Source organism: Chinchilla lanigera, unplaced genomic scaffold (genome assembly GCF_000276665.1).
Source record: "Chinchilla lanigera isolate Chin_1 unplaced genomic scaffold, ChiLan1.0 scaffold00001, whole genome shotgun sequence".
Classification (NCBI taxonomy): domain Eukaryota; kingdom Metazoa; phylum Chordata; class Mammalia; order Rodentia; family Chinchillidae; genus Chinchilla; species Chinchilla lanigera.
Window position 1 is genome coordinate 49633608 of NW_004955402.1, and position 24782 is coordinate 49658389.

Consider the following 24782-nt stretch of genomic DNA (forward strand, 5'->3'; position numbering starts at 1 on the left):
AAATTTGTTTTTAGTGAAAAATAAATGTAAATGCATAAATATTTAAATTTACCTGAAAATGGTGGAAAAAAATATATTTTCAAATAGTGAATAAAAATAAAGTTTTTTGCAAGTTATAGATAGATATTTTAGTTTTTTTAAAAAAATTATTTTTATTAGGACATATTTGCAGTCCATAATGATTACATTGTTGGGAGTTACACATGCATGCAACACAGTTTAATTCTTTTTACATCCCTTTTCATTTCTAAACCTTTCCTCACTCTCTGTCTCTTGGTTCTCTTCCCATTTGCAAAAGATCTATTTTACAGAATATTAGCTATCTCTTACTTTGCTTATTAAATTATTTGTACTTTGAGTTTCGAAGAAATATTTGAATAAGGAATATTTAAGCTTTTGTGTCTACCTTGTTTCAGTTAACATTATAGTTTTGGTTGCACTTATTTTCCTACAAATAAATTAAGCATACGCTTCTTCATCAGAGAATCGTACTCCATTGTGTATAAGGTATTCTTTTTTGTGGGGGGGTACCCGGAATTGAACTCATGACCTCATGCTTGCCACGTAAGTGCTATGCCACTGAGATATAACCCCAGCCTGCCATTGTGTATAAATACAACATACTCTTTATTCATTCATCTGTTGATGGACATATAGGCTGTTTCCCAGATTTAACTATTACGAATTGCACTGTTATAAACATGGGTATGCATGTATCATTGTATATGATGTCTTAAACTCTTCTGAAAAGATACCTAGAAAGGGAATAGCTGGGCCAAATGTAATTTCTAGTTTTTTTTTTATACTCTCCATACTGACTTCCATAGTGGTTGTATCAGTTTTCAGTCCTACCAACCAGTGAAGAAGGGTTCCTTTCTCTCCATGATCTTACCAGTGTTTGTTATTGGTTGATTTCTTAATGACAGCCATTCTTTTTGGGGTGAGATGGAATCTCAGTGTTGTTTTAACTTGCATTGCTCTAATAGCCAGAGATGCTGAGTATTTTCATGAATTTATTAGCCATTTATACTTCTTTTAAGAAGTATCTACTCATTTCAGTTGTCTGTTTTTGATTGGGTTTGTATATTGTCAGAGCCCAATTTTTTGAGTTGTTTATGTATTCTAGATGCTAGTCTTCTTTCTGAAGAATAGCTGAAGAAAACTTACCCTTGCCCCATTCTCTAGGTTATCTTGTCTGTTCACTCCTTTTGTTGATTATTGATGTTATTTCATGTAACTAGGGTTCTGTTCAGAAAGTCCTTGCCCTACCTATGTCTTCAAGAGTTTCCCCTGTTTTATCTTCCATCATATTGTGTTTCTCTTTCAATTATTAAATATTTCGTTTATTTTTAAAAAAATTTTAGAATGTGGTAATAAGAATTGAGATTCAATGTTCTGTATGTATATGACCAGTCTTCCTAGGGCCTTTTGTTAAAGAGGCTATCTTCCTCCAGCATTTGTTTTTGTCCTCTTTGTCAATGGTAAGACGGCTGAATGAGTTTGGGGTTGTTTCTGCAACCATGAGTCTTCAGATCTGGATTTGGACCAGTACCATGATGTTTTAATTACTGTAGCTTTGTAATATAACTGGAAATCTGGGAGGCATTGCCTCATGCTTTGCTGTCCTGGCTGATGATTGACTTTTGTTTTAAAAGATAACATGGCATCATATTCACGTAGTTATTGTATAATATGTGTAATATTATACCCTGATTCTCTAACCTTATCTTTTCAAAATTTCTCTGTTAATGCTTATTTTATAAATATGTAGTTATCTCTGGTATTCCTAACATTTAACTATGTGCTAAAATTACAAATATTGGGAAGCCTTTCTACATTATAGATTTTAATTTCTTTAGTATTATTCATGACATCAATCACAGAGATAAGCATTCTAACTCTGACAATTTACTATCTATAAACAAGATAAATCTTTGGGTAATAGTATAAGATACAGCGTCAGATTTTATTTTGATTTTCATCTGATTTTCATTGTCTGTTTGCATAATTGTGGGTGATTTTCTAAGCATTTAAAATTTAAATGGTAAAATTGGTCATTTCCCAGGATCAAGCTCACTAACTTACAGCCAGTGTTACTCTAAGGTCCATCACTCACAGTATGAGGAAATGATAACATGTTGATATTAAAACTCTTCTCATATTTTCTTATTCAATTAAATTTTAGCTTTTTTCTGTTAGTAAAATATTTACCATTGGAACTCTAAAACTTATTTTTACTGTGCCATAACTGAGAGAGAAAAAAATAAAGAATGCATATATTAACCTATATTATTAACAAAAGAGAGAGAAAGAAATGTAGAAGATAAAGATAAGTCATCTTGAATCATTATTTGAGCGCAAGTCATAGGGATGTTTTCAGTACTCGCTGAGAAGCATCTGCATGTTGCTGATTCCTCTGACTCTTTCAGGAGCTTTTCAGAATGGAGTACAGTATGATTTTGGTGGTATACTCACAAACAAAACAGACTCAGTTTCTGTCATTTTCTGTAAGCTAAAGGTGGAGGAAAATATTACTTAGAAAAATATTAATGACTCAAATTAATGTTAAGTTCCAACTCTGATAAGAGTTAAGAAAAGGCATGGTGCAGTGTGGGTATGTTATAGCTTGATGCACCCTTGAAAAGTTCACATATTGGAAATTTAGTCCCCAAATTCATGTTACTGGTATTTGTGGGTGGGATCTTAATTAGGATTGAATAAGGTACATAGATTGGGTATTTATGACAGAATTAGTGGCTTTATAAGAAAATGAAGAAAGATACAAGCTAAAGTGCTTCCTCTGTCTTACTGCACGATATTTTCTGCCATGTTCTGGTGGAAAAAGAAAGCCCACCTAAGTTAGATGCCGGTGCCTTGTGTTTATGATCCATAAATAAAATGAACCTCTATGGGTTTTAAAGGATCTGGTGTAAGATATTTTATTACAGCATTGGAAAGAGTAAAACACAGCACAACTGCCAAATTTATTTGTTTGTTTGTTTGTTTATTTATTTTTGGAACAGGGAATCAAACTCAGGATCTTGTGCTTGTCAGACACACGCTGTGCAGCTGAACTATACCCAACCCTAACTGCAAATTTAACCAGCTTTTTGGGTTAAGAAAATACTCCATGATTAGTAATTTTTGAGATGAAAAATGGCAATATGAACAAAACAATAGCTTTTAAGATTCAGTGATCAGAGTGTAGAGCAACCTCACGGCTCCTGGAAAGAGTAGGCACTGAAAGGATGTCAGTTCACTTGCAGTGTAGTAAGCATGATGGAAGACATGATCTTGTAACTGGGGAGCAGGTTGGGGGGCAAAGCACTAGGGCGAAGCAGGCCATGATAAGGGTCTCAGCCTTTAGGATAACAGCAGTCATACTTCACTGAACTAGGATAAATGCATTTGAATTTACAAAAGCTATTCACATTTCAGTGATAAAAATGGATTGGTTCATAAAGGGCTGATGCCATGGTAAGGTGCTATACCTGGGGGGTCTCTTCCATTGCTGTGGCTGTCACAATAACAGTGAAAACCAAACTGCTCTATACTAACTTTTAAGGCAAGCTCATAAAGTGGGAGCTATTTTGTATTTTAATTTTGTTATTGAGATAAAATAAGGGTTATGGAAGTTAAACAACTTGCAAAGGACAATAGATTTAAGAATTGAAGCAACTGAATGTTTAGCCTCATCCTCCAATTCAGAATCCTGCCTTTGATCACAAATGGGATATGCTGTGACCAAAACATTTTCTTCATCACATTCTGCTAATCCATTCTGTGGGAGCACCTTCTTGTGACAGTCTAAGTAGGCAATTTTAGTTCTCATCAAGGTCCAGTGGTTGAGATGGTAATTAAATGTGCCAACATGCTTAAAGGAACAGCATAAAACTTGGTACACCATGGGTACTGAATAAATGTTACTATTTATTATTTTATTGATCCTTTAGAAGAACTGAAATTAAGTAAAATCATTAATCCATTCCTGTTAAGCTTTTTGGATCTGTCAATTTTAAGTGCAAGCCTACCTTATTTTATGATGAAAAATGTATGCTGTGATTGCACATAAAAATACATCCATTGACCTGATTTCTATACATTAAGTTTCTGGGGGTTTTTTTTGTATCTTTTACATGCTAGTGTTTAAATTAAACAGAGAAAATGTCATCATTTATAACTAGTCTCTCATCCTAAATATTCATGTACTGAACTGAATTGGTCTCTCAGTTTGTTAAAATGAAGCTTTGGTTTGCAGTTTGTGAAAAATTCAAATTACTCTATTTCTAATTCCTTTTAGATTACCCTAATTTTTATAAATACCAATGGCCAAAGTAACATGCTTTAAAAAACCACTCATAAATTTGTTCTCATAAGGCAGAATCCTGATTGAATGCTCACCCTTACATTTTATGCTAGAGTTGTCGCCAATTATCTTTAGTTTGCAGCTTACTGGAGTCGATCTCTGGCAGGACTGGAGGTCTAAATGACTCATTAAAATGTGCCATGCTTTATGAGCTAACACTTTTGTTTCAAAGGTTTCATCATTGGATCATGTAAATGGGCTTTCTAGTGACTCATTTACTGTGTTGGAAAACCGGTGCTTGAAAACTGATGCTTCAGTAATCTCAACATGGGACTTTTTCACGTGGACAGAATGGGCAACTGATTCCTGCTTTTAGGAATCCAGTACCTCTAATAGTCCCGTGTCTTTGCCTTTCATTGGTCAACTAATGGTGATCACTATTAGCTTGTCTTCTTGTGAAATTATTATATATTCTCATAACACCTGCTTGTACATCATGGTCAGATAGATTTGGATGCACACTTAAAGATGAATGATATAAGCCTCTGACCGTATAGATGTGGGAGTGCTTGTAACTCAAGTGTGCTTGTTTCTGTTCTGCCAATAATTATGATACTTTGAAAATGTCATTCATATAACAGACTCTACTTTTCTCTTTAAAAAGGGAGAATTTGGATTAAGTTATTTTCATTTTATTTTTCTGACTCTGTCTTTGATGTTTACAGATCTACTCATTAAATTTAAAAAAAGACTGTGCCATGGTAGGTATAACCAAAGTTCAATGTCATAGGCTAATTCAGTGGTAATTTATCTATATAAGTTTGTAATTTCTTTGTTCATTAAAACAACTATAGGAAAAATTTAGTCCTATTTTAGAAAATTTATACTATAATATATTCAAATATCCACATTGCTGTCTTAACACAAAGGCTATGAGAATCTTCACACTCTTTTGTGAATATAATGACGGCAGCGTGTTTAATTTCACCCATTATTCCAATTTGATTAATTTCATTCATTATTCCCTAATATAGTATGAAAATATATTCAATAAAATCTATGTTTTCAAATCACCTGCCCATCTATAACAAAATATCAAACTTAAAACTTTCAGAGATATTCATGAAAGTGAAATTCTTAATACTCATTAGAGGAGTCATAAATAAATTCAAAGCATTTTATATTTATAAAGACATATATCTTTTGGTATTAAAGGAAAATCTGTTTATGTCTTTTTATTTTAAAGATAAAAGCTTCTTAACAAACACACATACATTTAGAAAATAACACAAAAGCAATACAAGCAATACAAAATTTCAGACTAGGTGATAGGAAATTAACAATGGCTGTTGTATTACATATTGATATCTTCAAACTGGATACACAAAAAAAATATGGACATGTAAGATTGATCATACACTTAAACATTAACTGTTCCTTTCAACAGAGCAATAAAAGTCCGTAGTACAACTATGTTAGCTATCCTGAGTGTACATATATACATATTTGTCCCTTTCTTTCTTTTCTTTTTTCCCTCATCCCAGTTGTTCTTTCCTTTTGAGCACTTTCCCTTCTTTTCACAATATCTACTGTACCTCTTAGATTTTATTCACTCTTTCAGGTTCTTACACTAGTGAGACAATATGGTGTTTATACATGCAGGTTCTGATTTATTTCACTTATGAGTACGGTCTCTAGTTGTGTCTATTTTCCTATAAAAGCCTCAAGATTATCTTTACAGCTGAGGAATATTCCATTATGTAAAAATACCACAACTTTTTTATCCATTGCTCAGTCGATGGGTATTTGGGTTGCTTCCATGATCTAGCTATTACAAATTGTGCTGCTATAAACATGGGTGCACATATATTACTGTGATATGATGTTTGTTTACTATTATTTATTGATAACAGTGTTTTGGTCTCTGACATCTTTAGTTTAAAAAGGTATAGTAACTGGAAAAGGTTGTGAATTGAGTATGTAACTGATTCTCAGTGAAGTTTATTCTAAATTTTGTGTGCACAAAAATGTTTACCTTTTAACTGTGTAGCCATATATTTTAAAAATTTTAATTCTGTTCTTCTGTGAAATGCATATTAGAGTTTTTCTCTTGATTTTCTGATCAGTGAGGTGTATCTTGGTGATAGTTCTAATTTACTACTGAGCATAAATTAAACATGCATTAATCAGTTTACTTGAAACACACTCAAATATTTAGATGCAGTGCCCTTCAGTGTTTATATATAAACAACCATCTCTTTAGTAATCGCTGATAGTTCTCTAACTGCAGGCAACAATAAAGCTGTACAGATGGCTTACTTTATACATGGGCTTTAAATAAGCAATGAGTCTTTCTTTTCTTTAAAAAAGTCTGTTAGAATTTATTGATTGCTCACTGTGTGCCTAGGGCAGAGACCCAATTTTTCTGATGATAAATATAGAAGTAACTTTTTTTGCTTGTATAAAATATGGGGAAGGTTCTTCTCATACCATATAACTTAATTATTATTCCTGATCAAGAAACTTTGCTTAAGGTGTGGAATGACTTAAAAGGCTTTCACTTTTCTCATCAAGAATCAGAATATATGACCAATTTAGTGAATAGATAAGTTCTCAAATTGGTAATGTAGCTACTGATATTTGAATGAAGTGACATTTACCCTGTCTTTGGTCCTTTACATTGAAAGTTTTACTGTTGAGATTTAAAGTACACAGAGAACCTCACTGCAAATCTGGGTGTACTTTCTCCTACACATGAAGTTTTTGAGCTATGTAAGTTATACTGTGCTAGAGATTCAGTTTTATTCTGTGATGTAAAACAAGACATAAGACAGTAACCATTGGTTTGAAAGGGAGGAGATGTATTACATTCTTCTGTCTATGCAAGAGAAGATTCCATGTGGCAGTCAGGCTCTCTGAGATCCAGGACTTGCAATAGAATAACATTAAAAAAGTCATCCCTCACAGCAACATGGATTGCAGACAAATGTGCCTACTCTGCCTGAAAGCCCAGGAAGACACTAAGCAACTGAATGTCACCAGCCCATGTTGATTTCCCTAGGCAGCCTTTGTGAAGTTATTAAGAGCAAGACTGGAGTTTAGGAAATTTTCACTGGACTGTAAACCAAAAAATTAGTGGAGACAGAGTCCACCTAATTCTAAAATGAAAGTGCTGGAAATCCCAAAACTAAAGAGATACTATTTTAAAAAGCTTTAGAAGACAGAGGCTAAGCAAAACATTCAGTTAAAAACTGAATTGAGGAAAAAATACAACATAACTAAAATGTAACCTATCAAATTTCCCAGTTAATAAAAAAATTAAACCTTAAAAATCAGAATTGTTTCAGTCAGTGGTTACTAGAGAAACAGACTTACTACAAGATGCACAGACATATGAAAATTTACAAAATTGGCTTTCAGTGGCCACCCACAGAGACAGGTGTGGAAGAGTACAAAAGGGCTGTCTGCATATTGGAGATAGGAAAGATCCAGTTCAAGGCTTAGAGCTCCGTGTAGCATCCCTGAGGGACAGGAAGCTGAAGAGGCTGAAGAGCTTCCTTCAGACTACACTGAAAGGCTGAAGACAACATTCAAGGTGAAGGTGAAGGCTGGAGCTCCTCCACAGAAACAGAAGCAGTCTTTCTTCTTCACTTCCTTTTTATACTGCTCTGGTGAGAATCCTCCCTAAGGTGGGTCTTCCACACCCAGAACTATGCTGAGTGGATTTTGTTGTGCGTTTCTTCCTTAAGTTAGCACAATCACAACTATTACAAAAATCACAACTTTGGATAGCCTGTGTTACCGAGAGAAAGAAACAAAGAAACAGAGTGAGGGAAGAAGTCAGGGAGGGAGGAGGAGAGGTATATGAGGGGAGAGAGAAAGAGAGGGAAGGAGGGAGGGAGAAGGGAAGAAAGGAGGGAGGGAGAGAGAGAGAAAGGGAGAAATTAAGTAAAGAAATGAATGCTTGGATATTATCATCAGCACGTGGAAATGGGTCAGCTTGTAAAATCAAACCAAATGCAGACTTTGAAAGCATTGTTTCTCAAGAAACCACAAACTTATATTTAAAAAACCCTCTGGAAGTTTAATCTTACACATTCTTTAAGAAACCCACTGTCTTGGTTACTTTTTTCTCATTGCTGGGAAAAAATACCTGAAGCTCAAAATAAAGGAAGGAAAGGTTTATTTCGCTTACAGTTTGTGGAGGTTTCAGTCCATACTTGGCAGATTACAAGGCAGACTGGCACATGGCAGAGGGCTACAGCTCCTGGTGCAGAACACAGAAAAGCAACAAGCACACACCAGGGCAGAATGGGGGAGGAATGGCCTCAAGCACTCTTTTCCTCTCCCTTACATATGCAAACTATCCACCCCAGGGCGGGTGGAGCTCTCAAACCCATAATCAAACTCTAAAAGCCTGCCCCATGGCCGCATGAGGCTTTGGGGAGACACCCAAACACAAACCATAATACCCACACATTTACTTGTAAGAAATGAGCCAGGAAAGTCTGATGGCTTCCACAAAAGGACATAGTTCCTAATGGTCTGATGACCTATATTACAATACAATAGCTACTGTACATTGATGATATTTAATTGTATATGTCAGAGGAGCTTCATAGAATTTCAAAACATCCCAACACAAAGGATACATGTTGATCTGACTTGAGCCTTACACATTGTATACATGTACTGAAATATAACAACATATCCCATCTGTACGTATGTACATTATACATCAGTTAAATTTTAAAATATTTTTTAAAAGGACAAATTTCCAAATGTCCACTTTCATCATGGCACAAAATCATGAGGATGAGAAGAAATTTGCAAAGGGCAATAGTAGAAGCTTTATCATAAACAAAATAAAACAAAACAAAAATAAACAAATACTGAGGAGACCAGGGCAAGATTATTTTCAGTGCATTATTTTCAGATTGCAACAACGCTTGCTGAAAAGTGGCTGCTGTTTTACTCATTTCTCTCATTTTCTTAGGTGAGAACAGCTCAATACTGTATTTATACATTCTGGACTTTGCGCGGAATGCAGTGACTGGGAGTGACATTTTCTTCTTCTCTTCTAACAGGAGACATGTGTTAATCCTACTGGCTCTGTTGAATGTTAGCAAAAGGATTTTTTTTTTTTTTTTTTTTGAGGAAAGAGATTGCTGGGCTTCAACAGATAATGTCCTCTTCCACATTTCTCAGATTTCCCTGTAATGAGGTACAGCTGGTAAATCTGGGTTCTGGTCCTTGGTACATCAGAGGAAGTGAAGTGAAATATTCTGTGACATAGTAAAGTCCTCATGCAAAATCCTTTTGTGCTTTCCTCTCTGAGCACAAGTTACTGGTACCATGCATGCAGATGCAAGTGACCCAACCTTCACTGAAAAGAGATGCCAGCCAAGATAAAATTCTGCTATGTACTGTCAGAGTGTGAATTTGTCACCAAGTGTAGCTATGTTTTGACTCCTATTATTGATCTTGAGATTATAATTTCATACTCTCAGTTTTCTGAAAATAATCTGTTTAGGGAGGATTGCTCTAAAGATTATCTCTTGTATTTGGCTTTCCATAGTGTTATATATAGTAAATTTGTTTTTTATTATGGTTCCTTAAAAATATCAGTCTTTTTGTATCCTAGGATTGATGTCTTTTTCTGAAAAATGTTAAGACTCACATAGTCTCCCTCATCATTATTTTGTCTTTCATGTGCACACAATTAAACGTCAGTAATTCTATCCAGTTTTTCTCTCCCTACCTTGTGTTTCTGCCTAAAACGGTACAGTTTCTTCTGACTTATTTGCAAATGTATTAACTCTCTTTGAAGCTGTTTTTAACCTGGTACTGAACTCATTTACAGATTTATTAATATGTAACTTCATTTCTTATTTCAAGATTTTATATTTTATTTGTATTTAAGTCTGCTGTGTTAATTTCAGGGTTTCCAGGTTACTAGTGAAGTTTTTAAGTTTCTTTTTAAATCTGGAAGAAAATTTTTTTTCTAGTTCTTGATCATTTTTGTCATGTATCCACCTATAGCTTCTTATCTGATTACCTGGACTCGCTAAACTTCAGGATTAGAGGACTTTTTCAGAGCCATAAAATGTCAAGAGGGCAAACTCAACTCTGGAGACAGCAGTTTTTCTTCTGGCTTCTCCCTAATAACACAGCATAGTCTTTTAGAAGCTTATCTCCAAGGAGGCTAGGTTACATAATTAGTTCTCTATTTTAAATATTATTGTATTTGATGGTTACCTGATTTTTAAATCCTGATGCGAAAGCTTTATGGAGTGGTTTCTTGGAAAAAAATCAGTATCTCAAAACCATCAAAGGATAGGTCTAAGATTTGAAGAGATAAGCACACTTTATTACTTTCTTTATATCCTCCAATTATTTATTGATTCAAACTGTAACATCATATCTATATCATAAATTATTTTAATCAATATTTTATGTTTTTATATATGAATAACTATGATTTTAAAGTAGATTTTTCATTTTAAAGTACGCCTTTGTTCAATTCAAGGATGAGTTATACACAAATACTTTTTTTACATGTACAACTGCCCAAGGGCCAGATTGATCTAAATCAACACATACCATGAAATATGGCACAATGCAGTAAGGTGAATACTTTACAACACTGTGAAAAATACAGCAAAATTCTTTTTTGAGAATCTATCTTATGTCAGTCTTTCTTACTATACTTTCCTTTTTCTTTCTGTTTCTATGTTTACATTTCCACAATGCTATTTTTTGAGCTCTCCGGGTTTTTCTTTATATTATGAACAAAATAATCAGAGGCATTTCAATATAAAACTAGACCTGCAAATAATTTACTAGTCCACTTTCATGTTTAATTACAAACAATGCCACTATCATTTATTTCATTTACTAAAGATCAAGTGGTTATCGAAACAGACAGGTAAAAGTAACACATTTTAAAGATTTCTAAAATATCTCTTGAAGACAGTTCAAGCTAAATTAATACTAAAAAATAAAAATTCAGCTATAAAAAGTTATTGTAGAAAAATTCATCACCCCTGCGGTTGAAATATATTGAAATTATAACAAAACATGGTGTTTAGTGAAAGCAACTACTACCGATAGGAGAAAATTCAATCTCTATTGACAGTACTCACTGTCAGCTGATGAAGTTTCTTGTCTTTCCAGAACTTTTTTTTTTTTTTTTTTTGGTTTTTCTCCGGTATCAGGAACCGAACTCACGACCTTGCGCTTGCCAGGCAGGCGCTTTTGCCGCTGAGCTAAATCCCCAGCCCCTCCAGAACTTATTTAGAACAGGTTTTCAGCTCTACTCTGGGATCTTCTTTACTAACCAAAGTGAAATTTGAAATATTAAAAATAATTGTCATTTTGAAAAGTGAAAATGTTAAATTTGTACCTGGAGAACATTACAGTTGTTAAAGAAGTTGATCTGGCATCTGGCAAAGAGAACAAGCAGTGGTTTGCATTTTCTATTCAGATGCACAGAAGGAGAAATTCCTGCTCATAAGTCTTGTAAAAGCCTAAGTGCTGTGTCCTGTCTAACAGAGAGAGTAATTTTAAAAGTCCCTAAAAGTGTTAACTGAATGTAATGTCAAACTGTCAACAACTGCTTTCAAAAAATAAATTACCTCTAATACCTTGTGTATTTTTCACACCTTCTATTCCCACGTAACCAATTAGTTAATACTCACTTTGACAGAGAGATGATGATTCTCAATAATCTCAGACTTCAGATGCACTGCAAATAACTTGAATGATGCTCTTGCAGAAGAAAAATCTCTCAAAAAGCCTCACTATATCATATCCTAATTTGGAGAAATGCAGCAACAAGCTGCAAAGTGCTCTCAAGCTAATGTGTGTCTGTTTATTGGATTCTCATTTCTTGTCAGGTTCCTGTTTCACTTATGTATCCAACCTCTCCCAGGACACATTTCCTAAAGCAATTTATATTGTTTTTATTGATCACCCTAGAAAATTAAAGCTATCATCAACAAGAATAAAATATCTCATTCTTACTAAACAGTGTGTGCTAGTGATACACATGAGAAACAGCCATCCAGAAATGGTCGCATTTAATGTATCTAAAAGAAGTATTTATATAAAGATGTTGGGGAAATGGGCTAGGGAATAATAAAAATTATATATTAGTCAAATAAACAAGTTAAAGAACTTTTAGAATAAAGACCAAGCCAACTATGTCTCAGGAGCAGGTAAGAAAAATTTAATGTTGTATAAAAGCGCCAGGAATATCCTAAATGATTACACTAGAATCAAAACAAAATAGTTGTTGGAGTCAATTTTAGCAAAACTCCATGTGTCTTATGTCTTCCCCTTGTGATACTTTCCCTCTCTTCTTGGTGGTCCATCCTCTTCTCTGCCAACCTCTATCCCTTGCCCTAGGTTATTATGGTGCTTTGGGATCTCCTAGTCCCCGCTACAAATGCCAGCTCCTGTCTCTTGCCTATCCCAGCCCTTTCCTTCATCTTCTTGCAGGAAATATAGTTTGTTCTACAGCTCATTTCTTTTACCATGTGCCATGGCAATGATAGCTTTTGGTATAAAAGGAAGCTCTTTGGCTGGATGAAGAGCTCAGTGATAGATACTTCCCTCCATTTGTGAGATCCTGGGTTTAAACACTAGCAAAAGTAAAAAGCTTTATTTTTATATTGTAATTAGTATATAATGTCATGCTTTTTGGAAGTGCATAAACTGTTTCTCTAACACTCTCAATTCTTTGCTTCCTATTATTCAGGCACAACTGGCTAAGTGATTTTATCAAAATGTAAGATAAATTAGGTAGCTTCTTTTCTCAAATGCCTCCAGCAGATTTCCTTCTTCTTTAGATTACTGTGCTTGCAATAATAACAGGATCTTCAAGTCCTGGTATCACCCACTGTAGGCGCACTTTCCTGCATCTTCCCTGCTCTCAGTCTCTGATGTTCTATCCTTTTACATCAATGCCAGCAACACTGGCTTCCTGGTGATTGCTCCAGAGATTATTGAAACTCTCCTGCCTCAGCACTTTTGTACACTGTCTTTTTTTGCTTGGAAAATTTTCTGCAGTTATCTGCTGGTTTGGATCCTCAGCTTCATCAGGCTCCAGTGCTACCTTCATTTAAAAAAAGAGAGTATTTCCTTGGTCATACTCTCTAGAATTGTTTTTGCTGTTGTACACTCTTTACTTCCCTTTCCTGTTAGAAGTGGCAAGGTACTCCCAGCATACTATGCATTTTCCTTATTTTTCCTAATTCCCCTTAACTTTTTATGTAACTGCAAAGTCCACGGAGGTAAGGATTTCTGCTTGTCCTTTATACCACATCATTTCAAATGGTGAAACAGTGCCAAGTTCACAAAATACAACCAATAATCAAGTCCACTAAAGGTAAATGATTATAGCCCATAAAACAGGCATTAAAAAATAACTATTACACATCTTTAGAAACTATGATTCAGAAAAGTATCCAGATCCAGGATCTGAACATATGTCTTTCTGGATTTTATAATAATTTCATATACCAATGTCTTAATCATTCAGATGCTGTCATTTAATACTAACTTCTTTGAGTCAATTTTTTATCTAAAGCACTATATTTGATAGTTAAAGTTTCATTTGCCATGCTGATTTGTTAAATATCACTTTGATCATTTTCCTCAAATCTCACACTAAGAGGGACTTTTCACTTGTAATGGAACTAGGTCACAGGTTTTGTGCCATTGTACTATGGTCCATAAAAAGACCTGATGTGTAAGAGCTAAGATTTCTCTTCTGTTTTTACTAAGAAAAACAGAAAATATTGAAAAGCAATCAATCTTCTAAGATATTTTTGAAAACTACAGTAACCCACTCAGCCTTGAGAGATAGGCAAACCCAGAGAATTACAACCAAAGTCATCTTACCTGGAGCACAAGACGTGGCTGGAAAAACATTAGTAGTTTCGATGAATTACTGGAGGCAGAGTAGATTAGCATGAGTCAAAGACACTCATGGGATCCATAGTAGGAAATCTGAAGAGGAATCCCACACATCCTTAGTGTTTACATTGAGGAGTCACAGAATATGCAACAGAAAAACAAGGAACATGGAAAAAAAATGGAGGGTTGTGACATCTGCAAGCATTAAGAAAACTGTCCAAATAAACTAGACTCAGAACATGCAATTGTAAACAGACATGCAATTTAAAATGAATAATCACTAAATAAGGGCTCCACTAGAAAAATAGAAAACATGAGTAAATGCATAAGTAATATAAGTACAAAGATGGAAACACAGAGAATGAATAAAATGAAATTCTAGAAAATGATCACTCTGTACCAGAAATGAAGAATTCCTCTGACAGCCTGATGGAGAGATGCTACATAGCCCAGGAAATAATCGATGAGCTTGAAGAAATGTCAATGGAAACTTTCAACACTGAAAGGCAAAGAGAAAAAAAAAATTAATGAACAGAGACAAAAGAACAGAATACCCAAGAACTATGGAACAATTAGAAAAAAACCCCACATAATTATAATACCATAAGGAGAAGAAAGAGGATACATCAGAATACAGTATTTGAGGTAATAACGGCTAAAAATATTCCAAAATTAAGGTCAGACATCAAACCATATTTTCAGGAAGCTCAGAGAAAGTGAGCCTGGATAAATACCAAACTATCTGTACTTTGGCACATTAGATTCAAGCTCAAGAAAATCTTGTAGGAAATCGGAGTGGGCGTGAGACCTCATCTATACAAAGCTAACAATGAGAATTACAGTTGATTTCTTAGGACTCACACAAGCAACAAAGCAGTCAAGTAATGAGAGCATTTCCTGCACATTTAAAAATTTTTTCTTTCACTTTTTTAAAGATTCTTTTCCCTACCTCACCATTACTATGTCTCCCTTTCTTACTTTCTCCTCAACCTTTGATGCACTAGAATCTGACGCTCGTCAACTTTACTCTCACTAATACTTTCGATGTTTATTTTAGACACTAACAGCAATATTATTGTCTTTTATGCTAACACTTTAGCACTTTTCATAGTTCTGAGCTCCTCCTTTTCCTTATATCATCTTTTTTCCTTTTTCTTTTCTTTCATTTCCCTTTGTTTTATGTCCACTTAATTTTGCTTTACCTCTTTTTCAATTTCATAAAATTATACAATACAATGAAAATAATGCTTTAGTGACATTCATATTTTCACTGATTAGAAGAAAAATGTTAAGATACTATCAGATATTTTTTATTTTAATACTTTAATAAATAGTAGAATCAAAGCTAAATTCTACATTGCTATTTAATACAAGAAAATTTTCTTTGTCCATTACCCCAGCAACACTGCCAAAAATATAGTGTGTGAAATGTATAGCTTTACATTTCAACTTTTGTTTTTGTACTGGGAATCGAACTCACGACCTTGCACTTGCCAGGCAGGTGCTGTGCCGCTGAGCTACATCCCCGAGTCCCCATAGCTTTATATTTGTAACTTTAACCAATAGATCTGCATGTATGTATATAATTTATAATGATATAATTTGTCTATTTTAAAATTTTAAGCCAGGCTGGGGATTTAGCTCAGCGGCACAGTGTCTGCCTGGCAAGCACAAGGTCGTGAGTTCAATTCCCGGTACTGGAAAACAAAACAAAACAAACAAACAAACAAACAAATCTAAGTAGTTCTGGGCTGGGGATTTAGCTCAGCAGCAAAGAGCCTGCCTGGTAAGTGCAAGGTCGTGAGTTCGGTTCCAGGTACCGGAGAAAAACAAACAAACAAAAAAAAAAGTTACTTTTCTCTCATTGCTGGGATAAAATACCTGACACTCAAAATTGAGGAAGGAAATGTTCACTTAGCTCACAGTTTGTGGTGCTTTCAGTCCATACTCACCTGGCTCCAAGGCAGGGTGGTATGGCACAGGGGCAATAGTCCAAGGCTGCAGAAGACAGTAAAAGCAGCAAGAGCACAAGTGGGGTCAAGCAAGGCTCTTTTCCTCCCTCATATTGTATATCGGCTATCTGTCCACACCCACAGGATCTCTGAGCTCTTCTCTTCCACAAACTGAGTATGTTTACAAAGAGAGGACCCTGGCCCCCTGCTGAATCACTTAGTTGAACTTTTAAACTTCTCAAGTTGACACAATGAACAACATCCTAGAGCAGGAAGGGCATGTCCTTTTCACCCCAGGAGGGAGAACTGCTAAGTTACTTAGTTAAGCATCTAGACTCCTGAAGCTGACACATTGTATCGACAATAACAGGCAGGTATAGAACCTTCCTCTTTACCTGGATCTGCTTAGCTCCTAGTCAGATTATCATTCTGTGTGCAAAGATTATTAAGTAAATATAGAATTATTTGTACTCTTGAATCCAATTAAATATCAAAAATATTCTCTATGTACCTGACTGAGACTTTCCCTACTTGCCAAATAATCCCCCTGGCAATCATCCAGTCTATGACTTGTCTACTCTTTCCTATTAACATCTAAGATGTAAGAACCCAGCTGAGAAATCGATCTTAGAATTGGAGGTGCTTCCCTATTACAATAGCCAGAATAAAATCAATTTTCCTACTTGTTTAGTTTTGTATGACACTGAATGTGGATTTATCTGGCTTTTACCAGTGAAACAAATTATACCATGAATTAATTTATACCTTTTAAGCCTCAGTGCATTTTTGAGGTACATATTGATCAACTTTTAAACTTTTGTCAAGGTGTATCCACAAATACTTAAAGAATATGATCACAACTTATTTATAGTACTTGGTATTTTTTGAATGATTAAGTAGAGCATATTCATAGTTTGCAGACAATATCGTATGCTTGTAATTTTCTCCATGTGCATAGGTATCTTTGCCCTATTTTATATTTATGACAGTAACAAAGTCATAGCATCATATTTGTATGGTCAGCTTTCCAATGGCTAGGATAAAAGACCAGACACCTGCCCCTCAAGTGGAGAGGTTCATTTTGACTCATGATTTCAAAGGCTTCTGACCATACTTAGCTGGCTTCAAGAGAAAGACATCTTGATGAAAGAGTGAGGCAGATGAAACCTGCTCAGTATGTGCAGCTCATAAACAGAGTTCAGGGGAAGACCCAAAGTGAGCAATACACCCCCAAAGTCTCGCCCCAGTGACTACCCTTCCTGAGTTGGGCCCTAACTCCTAAAAATACATTCAGGTATGAACCCATTAATAGATTAATCCACAGCCATGTTTTGTGTGTATTCCCTCGTCCTCCTCAATAACTGGTAATGTCAGACCTTTTAATTTCTCCGGGTATATTTAGTGAGAAATGATATTACACTGTTTCCATTTTACTTATTTGGATTAAAGGGAATTTATTTAGCCTTCACATTTGCTTTCCTTCTGTGGATTGTTTATACTTTTATTTGTCACATTTCTTATTTGTTAGCATTTTGCTCATGAATTTGCAAGCATTCTTTAAGTAATCATACATGAGCTCCTCAGTATCCAAGCCCCTAGGGTGAGCTTTCCAGAGCTCTTCCAGCTGCTCTGTGGCTCCTCTGGGATTCTCTATGGGTCTCCAACAGGCACCTCCAGTCTCTCTGGGTCCCTGTCTCCAGTAACTGCTGCTGGTTGCTGATCTCTGCCACCTTTGGCTGTTCTCTGCTGGTGGTCCCTAGAACTCTTCAGGGTTAATGACCCAGTGTTTTACCAATTCTTTTAATGCAGCCTGCTCTGCTCACACTGCTGAAGATGAAAATGGTGAGGAGATGACGCCCCGGAGAGGCTACAGTGTGAAGGACTGCTGCAGGGAGCACAACAATGGTTCTGTAGTAATCTGAGAGAAACAGCTGCTTAATTGACCGCTCCTAAGTGTGAACATGGTGGGGCTGAAAAGGTGATTGCTGCTGCTTTTGAGGAATCTTTAGGAATGCGTGAAGGTGCTGATTCTGAACCCTTAAGGCGTAGGGATTTGGCGTATATTATCAGTGGGTCCCAGTCCCTTCCTATTCTTCGCCTTGTTCCTTGTAATTTCCCAGCCACCCCTCACAGATGCCACCATAACTCCAGCAGGAGTGGGCCAGGGTTGTCACAAGGTCAGCAGAGCTTCTGTTCCCAAGGCCTAAAGGTCCGCAGCAGGGAGACACTGGACTGGTCATCCTGGGCCACCCTGGAGGAGGCCACTAGAGCCAAGGGGGCCAAAGTGACTGTTATCAATGAGATCCTGTCACCTTCTGCAGTCAGAGGGAAAAGGGAAAGGTGAGAGTCAGGTATGGAAGCTCACGTCTGTAATTCCAGCACTTTGAGAGGCTGAGGCAAGAGGGTCTAGAATTTGAGCTCAGCCTTAGAAACTCGTTGACTTAGTAAGATCCTGTCTCAAAGTAAAATGAGAAATAAATATAAAAGAGACCGAGAATGGGGCTTAGTGTGAGGCCATGGATTCAGTCCCTGGTACCACAAAGCCAAAAAAAAAAAAAAAAGGAAAGAACAACCATTTCTCTTCTATCCCAAACTAAATCATTGTTCTTACATTTTTCTATTCTCACTATCCACAAGAAACTTAATTTTTCTCAAGTTTATAAAATATTCTTTCTTTGAATTTAGTTCACATATTTTCCACATGTCTGTTCAGAACAAATTTAAAAATATATGAATTTTGGAAAACCAAGGATCAAAATGACAATCCACATAAAGCTTGTGTGGCTGCATGTGTGTTTCAGTTTTCTGTCTTCAAATAGCCACCGGAAGGAGAGCGAGACAAGGTACTTTTCAAACTCCCCTTAAAGTGTGCAGAAAAAGAGAACAGGCACGGATGAAGAACAAGGGTGGCCGCAGAGCAAAACTTCCTCATCCGATTGTAAGTTTATTTCTCAGATATTTTCAAAATCAGAATTACGGTGCTCTTTTCTATTGTTAATTCTCTGAAGTGCTAATCCAAGAATGGACATTTGAATATTTTTTTAACCCATTGAAATGTACATTTTTTCCTTCATTTTATCAGTGCAACAATTGAAAGTAATTGGTTTTTGATGGTGAAGCAAAGCTGTGCTGCAGAAATGAGCCCAGCTTGGCACTGATCTTACTGTTCATAAATTTGTTCTTCTATTTTAAAAAGCTTTTGGATCCATCTTTTAAGGTCTGAGATTTTAATTATATTACCTACTTTTAGAATATCTTTTTGATATTTTCATAACAGAAAATTCTCTGATGTGATTTCCTTACCATATTGTCTGATTTCTGACAGAGATGAAACACATGCATTCTAATATTTGTGCCTAATAATTTTGAAAACTGCTGTTTTCAGTTATACAGTCTTTCTTTGCCAAGTTCAATATATTTGAATTATGCCTATGATGTGTATAAAACTGCATGACTTTATTTTTCATAAGAGGGAAATAGTGAAGTTACAGTGTTTGAAAATATTTATATCTTCTGGAAAATGTTAATAGAATAAACTATAATTTCCTACCTTCTTTGGGCTTTGGGGCTTGACTTGCTCTTTTTTTTTCTAGAAGCTTGAGGTACAGCATAAGGGTGTTTATTTTTCTCCACTGTTGGGAGTATAGACTGGTTCAACCACTGTGGAAATAAGTCTGGAGATTCTTCAATAAACTAGGATTAGAGGTCCCATTCAATCCAGCTATTCCCCTTTTGGGTATTTTTCTACAAAAACTGAAAACATCATAGCAGCACAATTCATGATAGCTAAATCTTGGAGAAAATCCAAATGCCTATCACCTGAGGAATGGATTAAAAAAAGGATGTATTTTTATACAATGGCATATTACTCAGGTATGAAAAAGATAAACTTGAGGCTTTTGTAGGTAAATGAATGCAACTAGAGACCATAATCATAAGTGAAATAAATCAGACTTACATGTGTAAACATCATATCTTCTCCCTAGTGTAAGAACTTGAAAGAGTAAATAAAATCTGAAAGCTATAATAGATAATGTGAGAGGGAAAGAAACTACTCAGAAGGAAAGAACAACTAGGATGAGGGAGAGGAGAAAAGAAAGAAAGAAGGAAGGGAAAAATATGTATATACATATATACAAGATAGTTAAGATAATTGTACCACTAACTTCTATTGGTTTATTGAAAGGAATAGCTAATGTTTAATTGTTTGCTTAATCCTGCATGCTTTTATCTGGTTATCTGAACAACTACTTTGAAATAACAATATGTAATACAACAACCATTGTTGATTTCCTATCACCTTGTTTTGAAATTCTGTATCATTTTTATTGTTTTTGTGTTGTTTTGTTTATGTCTTTGTTCCTGTTATTTTATTTTTGTTCTTTTCTCATTAAAATAAATTTTAAAAACCCAGTGTTCATCATGGAAAAAAAATTATTTTAGATTCAAATAGTCATGGAGGTAAGTGTAATATATACTATAATATATACTTTAATATAAGGAACAGTAAAAGTTGCAAAATAGCAAAATATAGGCAAAAATACATTTAAAATCATTAAGTAGTTCAATGAAATCTTTTATTCTGATATCATAAGAATAAAAAACTGTTCATTTGTCTTGATGAGATCTTGCAAAGACGACCGGGGATAGAGCTCAGTGGTACAAATGCCTGCCTGGCAAGTAAATGCAAGATCCTGAGTTCAATTTCCGGTCTAATAAAAAAAAAAAAAAAGAAAAAGATCTTGCAAAGAATAAAACACCGTAATTCTCAATGTCTCCAATATTTTTAACTTCAGTAAAATAAATGACTATTATTTTAAAAAACTATTTCATTTCTCCATACATCCATTATCAGCAGTAAGAGAATTTTTGTTGCTTCGTCAAAACAGTTCATGCCAATCCTATGCCATCCTACTTAACAGTTAAGTAACCAGTCCTATGCTACACCTGGATTCAGACCACACTCTGTATGGTTTTAGATTTCACAATCAATTTTACAGGCTTGCAACACTGCACAGAGTGAGGTCTAACCTGTCTGACCAAAACCTCTTGCTGTACTTGCCATGGTAAATGGAAAAGATTCCACAGGGGTCGGAGAAGTACAGGTGCACTTGTCTACTGTTTATTTATGAGACCTGAGTCCTGTAAGCTAAGCAAATCTGATTGTGTGGGTTTGATTCAGGAGAAAGTACATGTATCCCTCTCATATTGATATTCCTTCCAAATAATCTAGTGACCCAATCGAATCACCTTGAAAATAACAAGGTGTTAAGGATAATAAGATGACAATTTAGAGAGATTTTATGCCTAGATTGCAAATATCTGGTGGGGTTTTAAATTCTAAAACAAAGTTTAAGGATTTGGTGGAAATTAAGTGTGCATTAAAAGAAAACAGAAAATATTTTAAACAATGTTTATTTACACCCTTACTTATAATAAACATTGTAAAAGATTACACTGGGGCAATGTTGTAGAAGAACTTCCATGCAAGCCTGGCAAATGTGTAAGTATTCTAGGAGAAAATATTAGTGACACTATTTAGAATATTCATAGCTGACACTTGATAGGACTTACAGTGTTCCAGCCAGGACTCTAATAACTACATTTATATTAATTAATTTCATTCTCACATATAGTATATATTATTATTACCCTCATGTTACAGATATTATGACTTTAATGTTACTGTACAGATAAGAGAACTGTGGCACAGATAAGTAAGGAATTTGACTAAATATAGGACATCTATGAAGAGGCAATTTTGGAAGTTGAATCCAGGTTGTCCAAAGTAGCATATGCTGTTGCTGTTTGTACACTATCCTATCTTACACTTCATAAACTCCATCATGACATCCATATTTCTCTCCAAAAAAAAAAAAACTCAGGACAGTTTTATAAAGTTTTTATGATGAGAGATTATAAGGATAAGAAACTACAATAGCTAAAAATAAGTTTTACATATGTTTGAAATACAATTTTATGTTAAATATAATCAACTGATTTAAGACAGATTTACTGAAAAAATACAAAGGACAAAGGAAAAAAATGCTTAGTTTCTTCTAGTTGTTTGATAACTATGCTCACACCATTACTTTATATATTTTTCCAATTTATGAATGAACAGAATTACAACTACTTTTCTCTTGTTATTTCTTGGTCTATTCTCTCATTTTTATCTAGGATCTTGATTAAATACCTGCCTGAAAAAATAAGCAAAATTTTTAAAATGTAGTTTGACTGCACTTATTATCAATAATTTATTTATTGTACAGTGTAAACTTGGAGATTAATTTGTATTCCCATTTCTGATCTGAAAACATGAAATATTCATATTCATATTTTATTTAAAACACTAATAAATGGCCAAGTAGAATATTTCTCCACAGGTGCAAACCATGTACTCTATAAGCTCAACATCTGGTAAAAATATTTAATGAGTAGCTTTGAGTGTAGCTTATTTTAATTGTGAAACCAATATTTTTACACATCTTTCATAGAGTTCCAAGTCTCTGGTTATTATGTGATTTGGGATAAAGTTTTAATAATACATTCAAACATGAATCAATAAAAAACTTATTAACAGTAAATATGCAAGAATATAAATAGAAGACATTACCTTGAAGAATGGAGGCAAATATGATGGGGGCCACCTGGGCATGGGAGTTCCGGAGCAGAGGAAGCTGAAACAGAAATGTCAGCTGTCTGCACCGTCCTCAACTTATGCCGGTTTGACTCGTGGCTTTTCAATTTTATGGTGCTGTAAAAAGTGATGTGAATTCCATAGGAACCATATTTTGCCTTTTGAGATGTACTCATTTCCTGGGCTAGGGATGTGCAGCTTGGTCCTATGATCTTGGGCAGCAGCAGCTCAGACGTGTGTCTGCCGGTCAACCACTCAATCAAAGAGCATACAATCTGTTTTAAGTTACTGAATGGGCAGCTTTCATACAGCACCTGCAATAAACTCTTCCCTCTGTCTCCAGCCCGAGCTGTCCCATCCTGCAGATTTTCAACTTGGCAGCCTCCAACATTGTGTGACTTCATTTGTTAAAATCATCCTCTTTATATCTTTCCCTCTCTCGGGCTACACACACGTATGTGTGCAAGTTTGAGTAAATGTCTTATTATATATGCATATAACACACTCCCACCCTATTTTGTTTTTCTAAAGAATCCTGACCAATACATGATGTTATCCAAATTACAACATTACATTTTAAAATTCTTAAAGCATGAAAGCTGGGCCATTACTTTGCTTTCGCAAGATTCACTTGAGCACATTGTTTTGAATCTATCTCTGTAGCCAATATTGAATCTCAAAGATAAGTTCTTTATAGTCTTCAATGTGCCATTTTATTGAATGTGGAAAATATTACGACCATTATAGAATCCAGAGTAACACTGAAGAAGAAATACCTTGGTTGTGTAATATTTTCACTGTCTACTGTCTAATGTACCAAATTAAAATTAATTTGTCTTTATGACCTTTAAGCCAAAATTTTCTTGAATTAGTGATAGATTTAGGTTTCAGACACTGAGAAATTAGAGGGATATAGGAATGTATTAAGCAAAGAAGAACAATTCCCTATAATATTCTAATGGATTTATTCATTAAAATGTGCTGACTTGCCATTCATTTTCGTTTGGTGAGTACACATCATATTTCCTAATTAAACAAGTATAACAGACGTTCAATATGAAAAACATTATATACTCCCACTGCCTTCCATAATTAGAGAAGAGGAAGCCCTAGAGGAAGACTCTAGTGTCTAATCACACACACTCTGACTGATGGTCATTGTCATTCCTGGATTATTAATATTGATGAACCATTTACTGAAGCTCACTTGAAGTAAGATGAAAACTAAGGCTAATTCTTTTATTTGGAAAGCCACCAGAGTAGTTATTTGGTTTTTTTTAATTATATAAAATTTTAAAATATGTCTATGAAAATAATATTTTACGTTTTACCAATATATATTTGAAGAGAAATTACCACATTCCTAATGTCTTTATTTTATTCTGAGAAAGAGTAATTGAGAAAATGGGAGAGAAAAAAAGTAAATAGAGAGCTCAACGGTCCAGCAGAGGTCTAAAAGTGAAAGATTCTCAGGTCTTAAAAAATGTATTTTCTTGTTTCTCTTAGTTGATGTTCTTCCAAATCTCTTCCTTATATTGTCTATATCATTTTTCCTTTTTTCTCTCTTCAAAATGTTATTAATTTTGGCATAGAACAAATATCCATGATGGCTTTATTTTTATCTGAGCATTATGTAATTTTTTTATGTGTGCTTAAGTATTCATCCCCACAAGCAATTACATTACAAGTGCCATGTCAGCACAAAGTAATTATACGCTTTTACAGATACTTGATAATTATTCTTCACATTACTAAGTACTCTCAAATATTAATTTGTAATGTTAGTAGAATTCATGATAATAAACCGGTTGAACACATTTCACAAAGACAACGAAATCTACATAACAAATCATGTATACTTCATTTTCTCCATTTATATATAAAAGGAATAAGTGCGTGAAGCTAATGAAATTCACTGAACATAAAAATAATTTTTGTTGAAAGGTCACGATCTCTGTTCACT